This window comes from Somniosus microcephalus, unplaced genomic scaffold (genome assembly GCF_052327205.1).
Source record: "Somniosus microcephalus isolate GS21.2 unplaced genomic scaffold, FLI_Smic_1.0 unresolved_chr6, whole genome shotgun sequence".
Classification (NCBI taxonomy): domain Eukaryota; kingdom Metazoa; phylum Chordata; class Chondrichthyes; order Squaliformes; family Somniosidae; genus Somniosus; species Somniosus microcephalus.
This window is the reverse complement of record NW_028225184.1, coordinates 2,858,475-2,872,159: the sequence shown is the minus strand read 5'-3', so window position 1 is coordinate 2,872,159 and position 13,685 is coordinate 2,858,475. Positions and strand designations below refer to the sequence as shown.

General features: G+C 48.7%; 1 long non-coding RNA gene across 1 annotated transcript; it reads left to right on the top strand.

The window, feature by feature from the left end:
- The first annotated feature begins 771 nt into the window (after positions 1 to 771).
- On the top strand, positions 772 to 8,656 carry LOC147086915 (uncharacterized). The gene is made up of 2 exons (XR_015075585.1): positions 772 to 1,061; positions 8,223 to 8,656. It is a non-coding gene; the product is annotated as an uncharacterized LOC147086915 (long non-coding RNA).
- Positions 8,657 to 13,685: the final 5,029 nt, after the last annotated feature.

Genomic DNA, 13,685 nt, shown 5'->3' with positions numbered 1-13,685 from the left:
GAACCCACAACCTTCTGACTCTACTATCCACTGAGCCACAGCTGACTCCAGTCTTTCACACAGTTTCACCATAACTTCCTTGCTTTTTGCACTCTACGCCTCCCCTAAAGCAGGGGAGTTATGATGAATTGTTAAACAGTTTTTTTTGCAGAGTGACCAAGTTTGTCTGCAGGAAACAAATGTGCATGTCAAAGAAGCTTGTGCCCCTTTGCCAGGCCCGCTGCCTGCGGCCAGCTCTGTGCTGCCTGCGGCCCCTCTCCCAGATTCCGATTCCAGCCCCAGCTCTGTGCTGCCTGCGGCCCCTCTCCCAGATTCCAGCCCCAGCTCTGTGCTGCCTGCGGCCCCTCTCCCAGATTCCAGCCCCAGTTCTGTGCTGCCTGTGGCCCCTCTCCCAGATTCCAGCCCCAGCTCTGTGCTGCCTGCGGCCCCTCTCCCAGATTCCAGCCCCAGCTCTGTGCTGCCTGCGGCCCCTCTCCCAGATTCCAGCCCCAGCTCTGTGCTGACTGCGGCCCCTCGCCTAGATTCTGATTCCAGCCCCAGCTCTGTGCTGACTGCGGCCCCTCTCCCAGATTCCAGCCCCAGCTCTGTGCTGCCTGCAGCCTCTCTCCCAGATTCCAGCCCCAGCTCTGTGTTGACTGAGCTGCTCTCAGCTGGGGACAGCGCGTCAAAATCGGCCCCAGCGCACCTGAGCTGGAGAGGAGGCCCCGCCCCCTTGCCGCGCCGCTATTGGTTGACGGACCAGGCCGCCCAGTTCAGTCCGCCCACCTCAGCCCTCGTCCAATTGGTCAAAGCATCCGTCAGTCACAGGCCGGGCCTCCATCCACCTGAATTGCCTCTTCCTCTGATGACGTCACAATCGGGCCCCAGCCTACCAGCGCCGGGGAGGAAGGTCCCGCCCCCTAGCCGCGCCGCCATTGATTGGAGGGCCAGGCCGCCCAGTTCAGTCCTCCCAGCTTAGCCCTCTTCCTATTGGTCCGCGCTCCCGTCAGTCAGATTCACGTTGCTCCGGCTCAATCCGCTCCGTCTGACGTCCGCGGAGGTCCCGCCCGCCCGACTCTCAGGTTTGGTTTTCTCGTCTTTTACTTCATAATCTCGGTCTCCGCTCCCCCCCTCACCTCGACTTAAATCGATTCCCCAACAGTTGACTTTACCCCGGCCGCTGATTCCGCCTCTTCCCCGGGCCCAGCCTTCCGGCTGCTCCCCGGAGACCCCGCGCAGGCGCACTGGCAGCCTGGTGTTGTGGTGGGGCCGATTGAGCATGCGCGGACCCGCGCCTCCACATTTAAAGGGACACCCGCCCCCTCCACATTTAAAGGGACACCCCCTCTCATGTATTCTTATGATTAAACATGGAAGAAACATAGAAGATAGGAGTAGGCCTTTCGGCCACTCGAGCCTGCTCCGCTATTCAATGAGATCATGGCTGATCATCCAAGTTAAGTACCCAGTCCCTGCCTTCGCCCCATATCCCTTGCTCCCTTTAGCCTTAAGAAATATATCCAACTCCTTCTTGAATATATTTAATGAATTGGCTTCAAGTGCCTTCTGTGGTAGAGAATTCCACAGGTTCACCTCTCTCTGGGTGAAGTAATTCTTCCTCATCTCTAAGTCTAAAGATAAGGGGTAAGCCATTTAGGACTGAGATGAGGAGGAATTTCTTCACCCAGAGAGTGGTGAACCTGTGGAATTCTCTACCACTGAAGGCAGTTGAGGCCAATTCATTAAATATATTCAAGAAGGAGTTAGATATATTTCTTAAGGCTAAAGGGATCAAGGGTTATGGGGAGAAGGCAGGGACAGGGTACTGAATTTGGATGATCAGCCATGATCTCATTGAATGGCGGAGCAGGCTCGAGGGGCCGAATGGCCTACTCCTGCTCCTATCTTCTATGTTTCTAAGTTTCTATGCGACCCCTGGTTCTGGAACCCACAACCATCAGGAACATCCTCCCTGCATCTAGTCTGTCTAGTCATGTTAGAATTTTATAAGTTTCAATGAGATCCCCTCTCATTCTTCTAAACTCCAGCGAGTACAAGCCCAATCGACCCAATCTCTCCTCATAAGTCATTCCTGCCATCCCAGGTATCAGTTTGGTGAATCTTCGCTGCACTCCCTCCATTGCAAGAACATCCTTCCTCCGATAAGGCGACCAAAACTGCACACAATACTCAAGGTGTTGTCTCACCAAGGCCCTGTACAACTGCAGCAAGACATCCTTGTTCCTGTACTCGAACCCTCTCGCTACGAAGGCCAACATAACATTTGCCTTCTTATTCGCCTGCTGCACCTGCATGCTTACCTTCAGCGATTGGTGCACAAGGACAACCAGGTCTCTTTGCACTTCCCCTTCTCCCAATCTATTGCCATTCAGATAATAATCTGCCTTCCTGTTTTTGCCACCAAAGTGGATAACCTCGCATTCGTGGGGGGGCCCAATGAGCATGCGTGGCCCCGCCTCTCCACATTTAAAGGGACACCCACCCCACTCCATATTTGAAGGGACTTCCTCCCCCCCTCGTTGTCTTCTGATTAAAGGGACAGTGACAATTCCCCCGGCCACCGCACTTTAGCAAGGATGTGAAAGACCTTGAGAGCCAGCCAGTGGCTCCATTGGGAGCACCCTCGTCTCTGAGTCAGAAAGTTGTGGGTTCAAAGACCCCACTCCAGGGACTCGAGCACATAAACCTAGGCTGACACTCCGGGACAGTGCCGAAGGAGCGGTGCTTAGGGGGCGCAGCCCTGTCGGAGGGGTGGTACTGAGGCAGCACCACACTGATGGAGGGGCGGTACTGAGGGAGCGCCACACTGTCGGAGGGGCAGTACTGAGGGAGCGCCGCACTGTCGGAGGGCCCTCTTTCGGATGAGACATTCAGGTGGACATAAACGATCCCACTATTTCGAAGAAGGGCAGGAGAGTTATCCCTGGTGTCCTGGCCATTATGTATCATGCAAATTGGCTGCAGTGTTTCCCACCTTACAACAGCGACTACACTTCAAAAAGTACTTCATTGGCTGTAAAACCGTTGATTGTGAAATGCGCTGTGTAAAGGCCAGTCTTTCTTTATTTTCTCTCCTGTATTTACATTAATTACTTATATAAACCTGTTTTACCGTCTCTTGCAAGGGGAGGAATTGCAGACGGGCAGCTTAATGCAAACTTCACGCGAAGATCCGACAGTCACTGGATTCATCAGGACCTGAATATCATCGACATATGGAAGCGGAAAGCAGCAATCAGAATGCGGGCAAACTGCACACGTGTCTTGTGTGTGGACGTGGATTCAACCGAAGGTGCAGCCTGGGGAGGCACAAGTGTAAGCAAAGCGAGGAGAGTCTGTGCAAATGTCGGGAATGCGGGAAGGGATTCAGTTGCCTCTCCGAGCTGGAGACTCATCAACGCAGTCACTCCATGAAATGGCTGTTCGCCTGCTCCATGTGTGGGAAGGGATTCACTGAACAATCCGCCCTGCTGAGACACCAGCGAGTTCACACCGGGGAGAAGCCGTTCGCCTGCTCCATGTGTGGGAAGGGATTCACTCAACAATCCGCCCTGCTGAGACACCAGCGAGTTCACACCGGGGAGAAGCCGTTCGCCTGCTCCGTGTGCGGGAAGGGATTCACTCAACAATCCGCCCTGCTGAGACACCGGCGAGTTCACACCGGGGAGAAGCCGTTTGCCTGCTCCGTGTGCGGGAAGGAATTCGCTGAACAATCCGCCCTGCTGAGACACCGGCGAGTTCACACCGGGGAGAGGCCGTTCGCCTGCTCTCACTGTGAAAAGAGGTTTAAACAGTCTTGGAACCGGTTGATACACGAGCGTGTTCACACCGATGAGAGACCTTTTCAGTGCTCCGACTGCAAGAAGAGCTTCAGAAGGTCCAGCGACCTGATACAGCACCAGCGAGTTCACACCGGGGAGAGGCCGTTCACCTGCTCAGTGTGTGGGAAGGGATTCACTCTCTCCTACGCCCTGCTGATACACCAGCTGGTTCACACTGACGAGAGGCCGTTCTCCTGCTCCGAGTGCGGGAAAGGATTCAATTGTCCCTCCTCTCTGCGGATACACCAGCTTGTTCACACTGACGAGAGGCCGTTCACCTGCTCCGAGTGCGGGAAAGGATTCACTCGTCCCTCCTCTCTGCGGGAACACCAGCTGATTCACACTGACGAGAGGCCATTCTCCTGCTCCGAGTGTGGGAAAGGATTCACACGTTCCGACTTTCTGCTGATACACCAGCGAGTTCACACTGACGAGAGGCCGTTCCCCTGCTCCGAGTGCGGGAAAGGATTCACTCGTCACTCCTCTCTGTGGCTGCACCAGCGAGTTCACACTGACGAGAGGCCGTTCTCCTGCTCCGAGTGCGGGAAAAGATTCACACGTTCCGACTCTCTGCTGATACACCAGCGAGTTCACACTGACGAGAGGCTGTTCTCCTGCTCCGAGTGCGGGAAAGGATTCACTCATCCCTCCTATCTGCGGGTGCACCAGCGAGTTCACACTGACGAGAGGCCGTTCACCTGCTCCGAGTGCGGGAAAGGATTCACACATTCCGCCTCTCTACAGGAACACCAGCGAGTTCACACTGACGAGTGGCCGTTCACCTGCTCCAAGTGCGGGAAAGGTTTCAGTCGTCCCTGCTCTCTGCGGCGGCACCAGCTGGTTCACACTGACGAGAGGCCGTTTAAATGTTCCGACTGCGACAAGAGTTTCAAATGCTCCAAGAACCTGAAGATGCATCGACGCATCCACACCGGGGAGAGGCCGTTCAGCTGCTCTCACTGCGGGAAGAGGTTTGGTGAGTCATCGATCCTGGTGAGACACCAGCGACGGCACACCGGGGAGAGGCCGTTCACTTGCTCAGTGTGAGAAAAGGGATTCACCAGTTCATCTGAGCTGCTGAGACACCAACGAGTTCACACCTGAGCACACTGGTCCCATTCTGCTGTTAATCACATGAAGGACTGTTCTGTGTTAATAATGGCAATTACGGGGTTGGGGGGGTGGTGGGGGGGGAGGCAGTTTGAAGATGCTGATAATAACCCCAGTAACTAGGCTGGAGTTTAAGAGGGGTCAGCCTCGGCTCAGTGGGCGACACTCTCACCTCTAGAGTCAGAAGGTCGTGAGTTTGAGTCCCACTCTGGAGACTTGACATAATCTAGGCTGACACTCCAGGGCAGTACTGAGGGAGAGCTGCTCTGTCAGAGGTGCCATCTTTCGGATGTGACGTTAAATCGCTGCCCTCTCAGGTGGGTGTAAAAGATCCCGTGGCCGCTATTTTGAAAAACGGAAGGGAGAAAGGATCTCGACTTGGAAGATCAGGAAGTAGATGTGAAACTGTAATGTCGCTTGAAATGATTGTAAGACTGAATTTAACTGTGACTAATAATTATGTTTTGTAGGTAACAGAGCGTGGGAAAAACCAGTACGAATCCAGTCTGAGGTGATTTTGGTGGTGCCTCCTGTGTCACTACCACCACAACTACCATGGTTTACGGGTCTAACAGGACCTGGCCCATCAACCAACACGTTTTTAAGTACGAGCTGCACAGTTATGTGGCACAATTCAGACCCGACATTCCCCTATTGTTTGAGGGTTTCAGTGAGCTCATGATACGACTGAACTCCTCCCTAAAGCATTTTTATGTTTTGGAGCAAGACAACTGGAGAATAGATATTGAAATTGAAAGCATAAGGGACAACACACACTGGTGGGATATTGGGCTTAATACATCAGCATGCCCTTAGGCTTGTATTATTTCACACGCTCTGGTTGTTCTTCAACTTGTAATGATTTTGTATTTGAGATATGTAACCCATGGAGTAAAACTTTGAACTATGTAAGATCAGAAGTTTGTTTAAGATCTACCCAGTTAAACACACATGTCACAAGGTAGGGAGTCAAAAATTGTTAGGACTAATAAGACAACATAGGGACAAGCATGGAAATTCCTCATTGGATTAGGATAATTTCCCATGTACTGGTCATATCCCAACTTGTGGTAATGATGTGCTTACTATTCTACACCTGCTACCTGAAACACCTAAAGTCCAATGCCCAATCACATTTAAATATGATCACAGCCCAGAACATGTTAGAGTTACATAAACGGAAGAAAAATAATCCATATGTAAGATTTTAGTTTTGAGGGGTCGGCAAATGCCTCGCCCTCAAGGTAGGGATCTGTAGGATAGGGTGTACCTGTAGGATTTAGTAAACATTATTAAGATTCGATAACCATTTTTATATAACTATAATATGTGCAATTGTATGTTAGACCCTAAAAGCCTGCATAAAATGGAGAACGGCTGAGAGCAAAGCAGGATGGGATTATGCCAACCTGACTAAAACCTCTGTTTAAAATTACTGAAGTAATGGAATGTTGTGCTAAGTTTATGGAGACGAGGAATTCAGCAATATTATGCTTAAAGAGATAAAAACTAGAGAGATAGATAAGAGTTGGAGACGTCCTTCATTGGTCCAGCTATCGGATGGACCGACTGTTTTGTCAACATTCTAGGAAGTTTTGTGTGAAAAGTGAACATAGAGTCATAGAGTTATACAACAGAGAGAGGCCCTTCGGCACATCACGTCCGCGCCGGCCATCAAGCCCTGTCTAATCCCATTTCCCAGCATTTGGTCCGTAGCCTTGTATGCTATGGCGTTTCAAGTGCTCATCTAAATGCTTCTTGAATGTTGTGAGGGTTCCTGCCTCTACCACCCTTTCAGGCAGTGAGTTCCAGATTCCAACCACCCTCTGGGTGAAAAAGTTCTTCCTCAAATCCCCTCTAAACCTCCTGCCCCTTACCTTGAATCTATGCCCCTGGTTATTGACCCCTCTACTAAGGGGAAAAGTTCCTTTTTATCCACCCTATCTATGCCCCTCATAATTTTGTACACCTCAATCAGGTCCCCCCTCCGCCTTCTCTGCTCCAAGGAAAACAACCCCAGCCTGTCCAGACTCTCTTCATAGCTGAAGTCCTCCAGCCCAGGTACCATCCTGGTGAATCTCCTGTGCACCCTCTCCAAAGCCATCACATCCTTCCTATAGTGTGGCGACCAGAACTGCACACAGTACTCCAGCTGTGGCCTTACCAGCGTTTTGTACAGCTCCATCATAACCTCCCTGCTCTTATATTCTATGCCTCGGCTAATGAAGGTAAGTATCCCATATGCCTTTTTAACCGCCTTCTCCACCTGTTCTGCTGCCTTCAGGGATCTATGTACATGCACACCAAGGCCCCTCTGATCCTCTGTCTTTCCTAGGGTCTTACCATTCATTGTGTATCCCCTTGCCTTGTTAATCCCTCCAAAATGCATCACCTCACACGTTTCAGGGTTAAATTCCATTTGCCACTGTTCTGCCCATCTGACCAACCCATCTATATCGTCCTGCAGACTGAGGCTACCCTCCTCACTATTTACCACCCCACCAATTTTCGTGTCATCTGCGAAGTTACTGATCATACCTTTTACGTTCACATCCAAATCAATAATGTAGACCATAAACAGCAAGGGACCCAGCACCGATCCCTGCGGTACCTCACTGGACACAGGCTTCCAGTCACAAAAACAACCTTCGACCATCACCCTCTGCCTTCTGCCACTAAGCCAGTTTTGGATCCAATGTGCCAAGGCACCCTGGATCCCATGGGCACTTACCTTCTTGACCAGTCTCCTATGCGGGACTTTATCGAAAGCCTTACTGAAATCCATGTATACCACATCCACTGCACTACCCTCATCCACACACCTAGTCACCCCCTTGAAAAATTCAATCAAATTGGTCAGACATGATCTTCCCTTGACAAAGCCATGCTGGCTATCCCTGATTAATCCTTGCTTCTCCAAGTGGAGACTAATTCTGTCCCTCAGAATTTTTTCCAATAATTTCCCTACCACTGATGTTAGGCTCACTGGCCTGTTATTCCCTGGTTTATCCCTACTACCCTTCTTGAATAATGGTACTACGTTAGCTGTTCTCCAGTCCTCTGGCACATCCCCTGTGGCCAGAGAGGTTCTGAAAATTTGTGTCAAAGCCCCTGCAATCTCCTCCTTTGCCTCATACAGCAGCCTGGGATACATCTCGTCCGGGCCTGGGGATTTATCCACTTTTAAGCCTGCTAAAACTGCTAGTACCTCCTCCCTCTTGATGCTAATATGTTCAAGTATATCACAGTCCCCCTGCCCGATTTTTATGTCTACATCGTCCTTCTCCATAGTGAACACAGATGCAAAAAATCTGAGATAAAGGCACTTTGTAATGCATGGAGAAAAAGTCAGAAGGATCAAACAAGGTCATAAGATGGCTAACGAGGGAGCAAGACTTTTTACCAGGTGTTAGAGGATTAATTACTGCCACGTCGGCAAAACGAGAGGGAAAAGGGTATAAAGGTACAGGTTTTGAACATTGAAAGCAGCGCACCGTGTAACCAGAGATTGATAGGAGCTTCGGTCAACAGAACACAGCAAGATCCCAAGGAAGCGCGCATGGGTCAACGGAACACAGCAAGATACATCAGGAGACTTGTGCCGCGGACACTCGGAAGGAACGCCGGGGTTTCAACGATCAGACTGTGACTATCTTCTTGTTAAGTACTACTTCTTTGTGCTGGCTGTTTAATGCTTAATAAACCTGTTTTACTGATACACAATATACCTGGACCCGGAGTGGTTTGTGTAGTCATGGACTGTTTTACTGATACACAATATACCTGGACCCAGAGTGGTTTGTGTAGTCACGGACTGTTTTACTGACACACAATATACCTGGACCCAGAGCGGTTTGTGTAGTCACGGACTGTTTTACTGATACACAATATACCTGGACCCAGAGCGGTTTGTGTAGTCACGGACTGTTTTACTGATACACAATATACCTGGACCCAGAGCGGTTTGTGTAGTCACAGACTTTCTTACTGATAGATGGTTACAGTGAGGGGGTGGTGTGTACCGAGAGTGCTACAGTGAGGGGCATGGTGTATATCAGGGTTGTACAGTGAGGGGTGAAGGGTATATCAGATTGTTATAATGATGGGTGTGGTTAAATCAGAATTTTTCAGTGAAGGGTGTGGGGAACAATGAGTGTTGTGGGTTTTACCAGTGTGTTAGTGTGAGAGGTGTGTGGTATTTAAGAGAGTGGGGTCTATCTGTGTGTTTCAGTGAGGGGTGCTGGGTATATCAGAGTGTAATGAGTTATACCAGAGTGTTAGAGTGAGGGTTGTGGTGTATGTCAGAGTTTTACAGTGAGGGATCTGGGTTTTATCAGAGTGTTATATTGAGGGGTGTGGGGTATATCAGAGTGTTACATTGAGGGGTGTGGGGTATATCAGAGGGTTAAAGTGAGGTGAGTGGGATATATCCGAGGGTCAGAGTGAAAGGTTTGGGATACCTAAGAGAGGATTAAAGTGACGGGTATATCAGAGTGTTAAAGTGAATGCTGTGGGGAATATCAGAGCATTACAGTGAGGGGTGTGGGGTATATCACAATTTTCAACTGAGGGATGTGGCGTATAACAGTGTTACAGTGAGGTGTCTGTGGTATATCAGAGTGTTACATTAAGGGGTGTGGTGTATGTCAGAGGGTGTTACAGTGAGGGGCGTGGGGTGTATCAGCGTGTTACAGTGAGGAGTGTGCGAAATATCGGATTGTTATATTGATGGGTGTGGGTTATATCAGAATGTTTCAGTGAGGGGTGTCGGATGTATCATCAGCGTGTTACAGTGAGGGACGTTCGATATCTAGTAGAGTTTCAATGAGAGGTGTAGGGTATATCAGAATGTTATATTGAGAGGTTTGTGGTATTTAAGTCGGTGGGTTGTATCTGAGTGTTGTAGTGAGGGATGCTGGGTATATCAGAGTATAGTGAGGTATACCAGAGTGTTAGAGTGAGGGGTGTTGAGTTTGTCAGAGTATTACTGTGAGGGGTCTGGGTTTACATCAGATTGTTACATTGGGGTGTGAGTGGTATATCAGAGTGTTAATGTGAGGTGAGTGGGGTATATCGATGTGTTATTGAGAGGGGTTTGGGACATGTAAGTGAGGATTAAGGTGAGGGGTGTATCAGAGTGTTAAAGTGAATGCTGTGGGGAATATCAGCGTTACAGAGAGGGGTATGGCGTATATCAGAGCGTTGCAGTGAGGTGTATGGTGTATATCAGTGTTACAGTGAGGGGCGTGGGGTATATCACAGTTTTCAACTGAGGGATGTGGGGTATAACAGAGTGTTACAGTGAGGGGTGGTGTATATCCGAGGGTGTTACATTGAGTGGCGTGTGGTGTATCAGAGAGTTACAGTGAGGGGTGTGTGGTATATCAGATTGTTATAGTGATGGGTGTGGGTTATATCAGATTGTTTCAGTGAGGGGTGTGGTGTATATCAGAGTGTTACAGTGAGGAGTGTGGAGTGTTACAGTGAGGAGTGTGGGGTATATCAGTGTTACAGTGAGGGGTGTGGGGTATATCAGAGTGTTACAGTGAGGAGTGTGGGGTATATCAGAGTGTTACAGTGCGGGGTGTGGGGTATATCACATTGTTATGGTGATTCGTGTGGGTTATATCAGAATGTTTCTGTGAGAGGGATAGAGTACCTCAGGGTGTTACACTGAGGGTGTGGGTTAGATTCGTGTTACATTCAGGGGTGTGGGGTATATCAGTGTTACAGTCAGGGGTGTGAGGTATATCGGTGTGTTACAGTGAGGGACGTGGAGTATATCTATGTTACAATAAGGTGTGTGTGGGGTACATAAGATTATTACAGTCAGGGGAGTGGGTTTACAAGAGTGTTACAGAGAGTGGTTTGGAGTATATCAGAGTGTTACAGTGAGGGGTGTAGGGTATATCTGAGTGTTACAGTGTGGCATGTGCGGTATATCAGAGTGTTACAGTGAGGAGTGTGGGGTGTATCAGAATGTTAGTGAGGAGTGTGGGGAATATCAGTGTTACAGTGAGGAGTGTGGGGTATATCAGAGTTTTACAATGAGGGGTGTGGTGTATATCAGAGTGTTACAGTGAGGGGTGTGGGGTATATCCGAGGATGTTAGTGAGGGGCGTGGGATATATCAGTGATAAATTCAGGGGCGTGGGGTATATCAGAATGTTATAGTGAGGGATGTGGGGTATATCAGTGTGTTACAGTGAGAGGTTTATGGTATTTAAGAGAGTGGGTTGTATCTGAGTGTTTCAGTGAGGTGTGCTGGATATATCAGAGTGTAGTGAGGTATACCAGAATTTTAGTGTGAGGGTTGTGGGGTATATAAGAGTTTTACAATGATCAGTTTTGGTTATATCAGAGTGTAACATTGAGGGGTGTGGGGTGCATCAGTGTGTTAAAGTGGGGTGAGTTGGGTTTATCGATCTGTTACAGTGAGAGGTTTGGGATATGTAAGAGTGGATTAAAGTGTGGGATATATCAGAGTGTTACAGTGAGGGGTGTGAGGTATATCAGAGACTTACAGTGAGGAGTGTGGTGTATATCAGAGATTTGCAGTGAGGGGTGTGGGGTATATCAGAGACTTACAGTGAGGAGTGTGTATATCAGAGAGTTACAGTGAGGGGTGTGTGGTATATCTGTTACAGTGAGGGGTGTGGGGTATATCAGTGTGTTACAGTGAGGGATGTGGGGTATATCAGTATTTACAGTGAGGTGTGGGGTGTATGAGAGAGTTACAGTGAGGGGTGTGTGGAATATCAGTGTGTTACAGTGAGGAGTGTGGGGTGTATGAGAGAGTTACAGTGAGGAGTGTGGTGTATATCAGAGTGTTACAGTGAGGAGTGTGGGGTGTTCGTGAGAATACCAAGGTCAAGGAAATAGAAACCAGAAACTGCGAAGGCAGCAAGAAGTAAAATAAAAAGGCTAAACTGATCTTTGGCTGCTAATATGGCTGGCGCCCACAAATGTCACACCTTGCTGTTAGGAACAATATAAGTCAGTGTGCAGAAGTTATACAGACAATAGGCGATCAGAAAACGCATTACCATGATTGCAAACGCATTACCATAATGTTTAGGTGATCGTGAGCACATTACCAGGATATTTACTTAACTGTAACCCATTCAGTTAAATGTGACTTCTTTATTTCAAACTGCCAGGCCAGGAAATCAAATTAAATGTATACGTGCACAGCTCAGGATTGGCTCAGAATGTGCGATGTGTTAATGTCTTCTCAAATGCAAGTATAATAATGTAGCACACGGTATGGCAAATTGCTTGCTCTGTTGGATTCGCAGACTCTTGCAGGAGTCGGTGTCGATATATCAGAGTAAGACTCCGCGGATAATAAATCGTTTGAATTCTCCAGTTGTTCGACTCAGTGTTTACTGAACCAGACTGAGGGTAAAAGAATCCGTTCTAACATTCGAATAAAATTTTGCTGGACAAGTTTTTGCTGGAAAAGACACAAACAACAAATTCGCTGACTGGGACTAATTGAATCTCTGCACAGTGAGACATGCCACGCTTACGCATGGCTGGAACAAAGTTCGTCTCGTGTCCTGACTGGGACTATTTAGATCACTGAGGACTAACAAAGTTCACTGGTATCCTATCATCGAACTAATCACTTGTATCCTATTATCGAACTAATCACATTCCGCCGGGGAACAAGACGGAACGAAGATCTGAAGAGGCAGAATTGGCAACACAAGTGTGTAAACTCCTGACTGGAGGAAAATAACGATATGCGCTAATAAACGAATTGATTGGATGAATGTAAATGATCTAAAACCAACTTCTTGGAATTGTATATAAGCTCGGCACGTACTACAATCGGGGAGAAGGTGCTCTCGCAGACCGCGTGGTTGCAGACGCTTCTCCCAGAGCTCCGTCATTTAATAAAGTTGTCTCTCTTACTCAAAGTCTAGTTTCCGAGGAATCATTTTTCCTACAACAAATTGGCGCTGCGAGCAGGGCGCCACGGAGCTGAACAATCGTACGAATCAGTGACCAGGGTGAGTAGTCAGATTTTTGACCGGCCATAAATCAGAGACACTCGACAAGGCGACTGAACGGCGAAGCAGCACCAAAACGAATCTGGGACACAGACTGAGTGGGTAAGAGACACTACTTGATTTGTATGTGTGTATTTGTATTTGTGTAATAGTAACTAAGTAAAACCTCGGATCAGGAGGACACTTGTCTCAGACACCTAGCCTCAGGCCGGTTGTTAAGAGGGCAAATGCCCCACGCGAAGGCCAGGACCATGAAGTAGGTGCCGAGACTCGAGACTCCAAGGTGTTCTAAAGTCGTGATACTAGTCGAGTATGGTTAACATTTTTCTGCATTATATCATGTTGCTAAGTGAACTAGGAGATTATTAGTGTCGGTGTTGTAGGACCCTGATCAGGTAAACCGGCACCGGGGAGGGGTAGAAACCCCGTCCAACAAGCAAGCGTTACACGTCTGGGCAGTTTTGAGAGAAAGACAAACCCGGACCTCTGAGAACGCTGGCATAGAGTGCGACAAGAAGCTCGGGTATTCTTGGAAGGAAAGAATAGGGGGGCTCTCTAAGGAACAGATCTCCAGACACGAAGGAACGATCGGTGAAGCAGCGGCGATGTCAGGTGAGGAAGTTAAGAGGGGACCTTCGGGCTCCCTCACATATTCTTATATGACAAACCGACAGTCGTTAATTAAGAAGATGCAGAAAGACGGGTGGGATGTGTCACAGACTTTAGAACTCCAGAG